Source organism: Pinus tabuliformis, chromosome 8 (genome assembly GCF_031772625.1).
Source record: "Pinus tabuliformis cultivar Carrire ecotype Pingquan chromosome 8, CPIR1, whole genome shotgun sequence".
Lineage (NCBI taxonomy): Eukaryota > Viridiplantae > Streptophyta > Pinopsida > Pinales > Pinaceae > Pinus > Pinus tabuliformis.
The window spans coordinates 357,400,249-357,406,475 of record NC_142294.1 but is presented as its reverse complement, the minus strand read 5'-3'; positions in this window follow the sequence as shown (position 1 = coordinate 357,406,475).

Genomic DNA, 6,227 nt, shown 5'->3' with positions numbered 1-6,227 from the left:
ATGACTCCCGTGAAGGGTTCCTCCACGCAGCGGCAGTAGCAAAGGGATACGGTCATGACAGAACACATGAACAACTTCTCCTCACCCATAGGGGTACCACACAAGCTTCATGTGGGCAACAAAGTCTAGTTGCATCTTTAGAAAGAACGCCTTACAAGAGCCCATCAGAAGCTCCGACCACGCCGACATGGTCCTTACACCATTACCAAGGCTATGGGAAACAATGCTTTGGAGCACAACATTCCTCCATTCCTTCACCTGCACCAAGTGTTCAATGTGGACCATCGTTGACCATGCTTCCCACCATTACTAGACATATCAGAGATTGCAGAACAAGTTCAGCAGATGGAGGAACTCAATGCAATGGGGACTATTGCTTCCTAAGGGGGGAGGAATGATCCAGGTGGATATTGGTGGCCACCCACCTATCCCATTTGGACCCCCATGACTGTCTCTTTCAGTTTTTCAGTTTCCATAATTGTAGCACAATTTACTATTTTTAGCAGTTTTTCGGGTCCTGAACTTCCGGAGCCGTTTTGAGGCTCTTACAGTATCCAATCTGGCTACTGAAACAAACGTTTCTCCAAAGTCTATTCCCGGTTGTTGAGAGAATCCTTTTGCTACAAGTCTTGCTTTAAATATGTCAATTTCACCTTTTTCATTCAACTTTGTTTTGTACACCCACTTCACACCAATGAGATTTTTGTCCTTTGGCAAATCAACCAAACCCCATGTATCATTCTTTTCAATAGCTTCAATTTCTTCATCCATGGCTTGCACCCAATTGTCATCTTTGATTTCTTCTTCAAACAAAGAAGGTTGGAAGGACAACAATGCAAAATTTGAACTAACATCGAAATCATCATAAATATCTTTCAAACTTCTCATCTTTCTCTTATCATTGCTTGATTCATCACCTGATTGATTGCTTGGAGAATCTTGATTTGTTGATCTGCTTGAAGATCTGTGCTGCTCTAAAAATCTTGGAGTCCTTGTTGGTGTGTCTTTATTTGGTGTCTTACCTATGATTCTTGCTGCTCCTTTTCTGCTATATCATCTTCTTCCATCTATGGCACTTGTGCATCAACTGTTTTGTCTACAATTCCATTCCATGAATCATGTTCTTTGAACACAACATCTTTGCTAATTAGTAAGCTCTTGATTGCTCGCTATAACCAGTGAATACGCATTTTTCACTTTTATCATCCAATTTGCCTCTTCGCTCCTTAGGCACGTTTGCATAAGCTACACATCCAAATACTCTGAGATGAGATACTTTGTAATACATACCTAACCATGGTTGTTCTGGTACTCTGTTCATCACACTCTTTGTAGGAGAGCTGTTGATCACATAAATAGCACATGCAACTGCTTCTGCCCAATACTCATTAGACAAGTTTCTGCCTTTCAACATGCTTCTTACCATGTTCATAATTGTCATGTTATTTCTCTTTGCTACACCATTCTGCTGCGGTGTGTACCTGGTTATAAATTGTCTTCTGATCCCATGTTGTTTGCAGTAATCATGGAATGCCTTTGAGTCATATTCTCCACCACGATCTGACCTCAATACCTTGATCTGTCGATCACTTTGGTTCTCTACGAAGGCTTTGAATTATTTGAACTTTGAAAAAGTTTCAGACTTCTGCTTCAAGAAGTAAACCCAAGTCCTTCTGCTCTAGTCATCAATGAAAGTGAGGAAGTAGCAACTTCCACCAATCGACCGTGTCCTCAGAGGTCCACACAATTCTGTATGCACTAGCTCAAGATTGCTATGTATGCAACTCCCTTTGGAAAACTTCACGATGTTGTTTTCCCAATATACAACACTCACAAGTACTAACAGGTTCTTTGATGGGAGGTAATTCTCTGACCATCTGTTTCTGCTGCAACAATCTTAAACCAGAAAAGTGCAAGTGTCCAAATCGAAAGTGCCATAACCAATAATTATCAGAACATGTAACTGTAAAAGAACTCACTTGACCACTGTAATTCAAAATTGGAGGAAAGAGTTTGTTCCTCGTCATCTGCACCTTTGCTATCAGTTGCCTTCTTGGGGGCTTGTTATATATAACACATTCTTGACCTTGAAAAATAACTCTGTATCCTTTCTATGTCAATTGACCAACACTTAACAAATTATGTTTGAGACTAGGTTTATAATATACCTCTGAGATTGTCTTTGGCTCCCCCTGCTTGGTCAGAATGTTGACCACTCCTTTTCCATCTACTTCCACAGTCTTGTGAGTCCCCAACTTTACCTCTATTTTCACAGATTGATCGAAATTTGCAACCAAATCCTTGTTGCCTATCATGTGGTTACTTCAATCACTGTATAACAACCACACATTAGCAGAAGGTTCATGCATCGTATGGCAAGCTAGGAACATGGAGTTAGTACTCTCTGTAGTGACATTAGCCCTCTGGTTCCCTTGATCATCTATCTTTTTCCTGCAATCACGATCATAGTGACCAAATTTATTGCAATAATAACATCCCACCTTTGATTTGTCAACTCTTTTATTATTGTTGAAGCTTCCGTAGTTGCTTCCACTTTCATGTTCATGCTCTTCTCGGCCATCTTTCTGACTACTATATCTTCCACTTCGTCATTTGCCTCTCGATCTACTTCTGTCTCGACCTCTGTCCCTCGAAATAGAAACCTAACTTTTGAAAGTGGTCTCTAAAGTGGAATCCTTATTTTTGTCTATCCTTGCCTCATGCGATAGAAGTGATCCCATCAACTGATCAACTAATAATGATGCCAAATCCTTGGCTTCTTCTATTGCTGCTAGCACAACATCAAATTTGGTAGAAAAAGATCGGAGGACCTTCTCAACCACTCTTTGATCTTTTATATCTCCACCATAAATCTTTAATTGATTTATGACAGTTATGACTCGATTCATGAAAGAATCGATGTCCTCTATCTACTTCATCTACAGAGTTTCAAAATCTCTCCTAGTATTCTGCAACTTAACAATATTGAGTTTGGCCATACTTTTATAGTTTGTTGCCAAAGTATCCCATGCTACTTTTGCTGAAGATGTGATTATAATCTTTTGGAACACTGCTCGGTCCACTCCTTGCGGAATAAGCTGCAACGCATGTGCATTCTTCTTCTTGTCTTTCTTTCATTCTTCCTTCTCTGTATTACTGAGAGCTTGTTTTTATTCTTCGTTCTTAGGTTCTGAAAACCCAAACTTGACATAATCCCAAACATCATGTGCTTGCAACGTGGTCACCATATTAATGACCCACACATCATAATCTTTCCTTGTAAACGGTGGGAACTGGGGCTGGAAATTTGAAAAAGCCATTTTTCTCCAAAAATATATTTTTGAAAAAACCCTAAATTTCTTCTTTGTAAAACTCTTTTCCAAAAAATACCCTTTTAATAAAAAAACCCTAAATTTTTTTATTTTTTTTTTATAAAAAAACTTAAAAAACCTTTTTTGAAAAATCTCTTAATTATTTTTTTATATATAAAATAAATCTTTTAAATTTTTTTTTATATATATAAAAAACAATCAAACCTTTATATAACACGCCCTTCACTAATTAAAAAGAAACTTTTTAAGTGGCTCCTTTTTAATAAAACTTCCCACTCAACGTATATGAAGTCAACCTCTCTTTGTAACCTCGTATCTCTTTGTATCTTCGTACCTGCGAGTTTATTAACGGTTCGGCTGCGGTGATGGAAAGCGTGCTAACTCTTTGCATGGTGACTAAGGTTTGCGTTAATCCTCTAACTCCATAGAAGCCAGCATGACCCGTGTGCATGCAAAACGGCTAGAGTTGCATGCCGTTAACATTCATGCCGTTAATGCTCAAACCACGAGAAAAAATAATAATTTTCTCTTATCACAGTGATGGTTGTTAATCCGTTTATTCTGGTTCTAACTTCATTCTGATATTAATTTGTTGGAAAGGCCGATGAGACAAAGCATGAATTCACACAGAATACGAGTTGCTTCTCTTCTATTGATCACACAAAACATGATGATTACAATGAAGCGGTGAAGGGTATTTAAACCTTTTCGAACTAGCTAATTTTCTAAAATATCTTGACATGAAACCACATGGAATCACACACACAAAATTGTTTATCACTTAAATCAACTTGACTCAACACTCAAACACTCTACCACTCAATCACTCAGTTAACTGAGTTTCTATATTTAACTAACTTCTCATGTAAAAGTAATTATCTTATTTTAACAGTGTCAACTCTAACCTTAACATAGGTTTGTTAGATCTTGTCTTGGGGTAAGCCGAAACCCTCATGAAACGAATAAATAACTATAAGAATAATAATAACTTTGGTCACTCTTAGAGGAAATAGTACCTCGAGCATGACTTCCCTAACTGCTGAAGAGCTATGACCTATATAAAACCTTCGGGGGTGAGGCATTATATCTATATATATATAACAAAAGAGAGAAAATATAGTAATAAACCCTTGTGATTCATGGATGAAAGCAGCCGACTCATTCTAGAATTGGAACACTTCTTGAAACCCTTCAGATCTATTCACAGTAGTAACGACTGTAACTTTGCCTCGAGTTCAGGGAATTCCTTAAAAGCAAGAATGAGATTTAATATCAGCCACTCTGGAAACGTCAACAGCTTTCATAAGCTCATTGAAGGTAAAAATGGAGGGAGTAGTCATTTGTTAACTAATGATGACAATAACTAGTGGTGGAGCGGTTTTGGTCGCGGTAAAACTGAAACCCTCCCAATGTTGCAAGCTAGTCCTGGACGGACGGAAAGGGAAAACGAACAGGTTACACTGTAAGCACCGCCCTTCCTAACGACCATTGGATTAACGCTATTTTATATGAATATTCAATGAGAAAACTTGACAACCCTCGACCAACTATCGTTTTCTTTAATATTAATCATAATGAGAAGGAAAAAATTCACATAATTTATTTAGCCAACATATTTGAATGGAAGTCATCGCATTAACTTTAATTGTATATTAAATAACACTGCATATTGTATATTCAAGCTTGGACATTAATAAATACAACTTGACAGAACTTGGCAGTCCATGCATGGGCCAAATCCATTCTTTTAAAATTTTTATTATATAATTGATTCTTTTATTGTATAATTGATTTATAATGGCACTTGGCTATATTAGATATTTTGTTAAATAATTATATTTTTTTAAACGATTTTTAATTTTGACAAATTAATTGTAAACCTCATAAAATTAATCTAATCAGTTACATCAACCAATTATAAATTAGTAATTCAAATTTGAAAAATTCAAAAATTAATTTTAAATTTACAAAAAAAAAATTCAATATTTAATTTTACAAAAACGTTATTAAATTTTACAAATTAATAAAAATTCAAAGAAATTTGACTTACATAGATTGCAATATACTCTGCCATCCACAAATATAAAAATAAAAGTTGTAATGTAAATTTAATAATTTATTTGAAGTTGAATTATTTGTAAGATTAAGGATGGTTGGTTCACACTAATTATATTGTGCAAATTGTGATAATATTTGGTAAATAATTCGGCCATTATTTATTTAGCTATTTATATAATTAAATTTGTTAGAGAAATATTTCGGCAAAAATCACATGGAATCTCATTTGTCGACGCGTTTCGAACCAACCAGTGTGGTTCATCGTCAGGACAAGTTGAAGAAACAGATCCAGCTTAGCATGTTAAATAGACCGAGCAGAGCCTCCAACGGCCAGTTTGACCAACCGTTAATATAGGAGTCTCTGCAACGTTTAAGAAAAGCTAGATCCGATTTCAACCTTGAAACCTGCAAGCGAGTGAGACTCCTATATTAACGGTTGGTCAAACTAGCTGTTGGAGGCTCTGCTCGGTCTATTTAACATGCTAAGCTGGATATGTTTCTTCAACTTGTCCTGACGATGAACCACACTGGTTGGTTCGAAACGCGTCGACAAATGAGATTCCATGTGATTTTCGCCAAAATCTTTCTCTAACTTGATATGGATCACAGAAGCCTAAACTCTATTAATTAAATTTGTATTTAATATATTTTCAACATGTTATTGGTAAGAATTGAATATGGGTGAAAATTATAACAATTATTCTTCTCAATCACTTGAGATAAATTTCCCAAACACACATAAAGCTAACTTACAAAAACATAAAACTAACTTAGAAAAGTCTTAAAAAAGAGATGCATAATTTATTTGTTGATTAACATAGAATTGACGCTTGATAT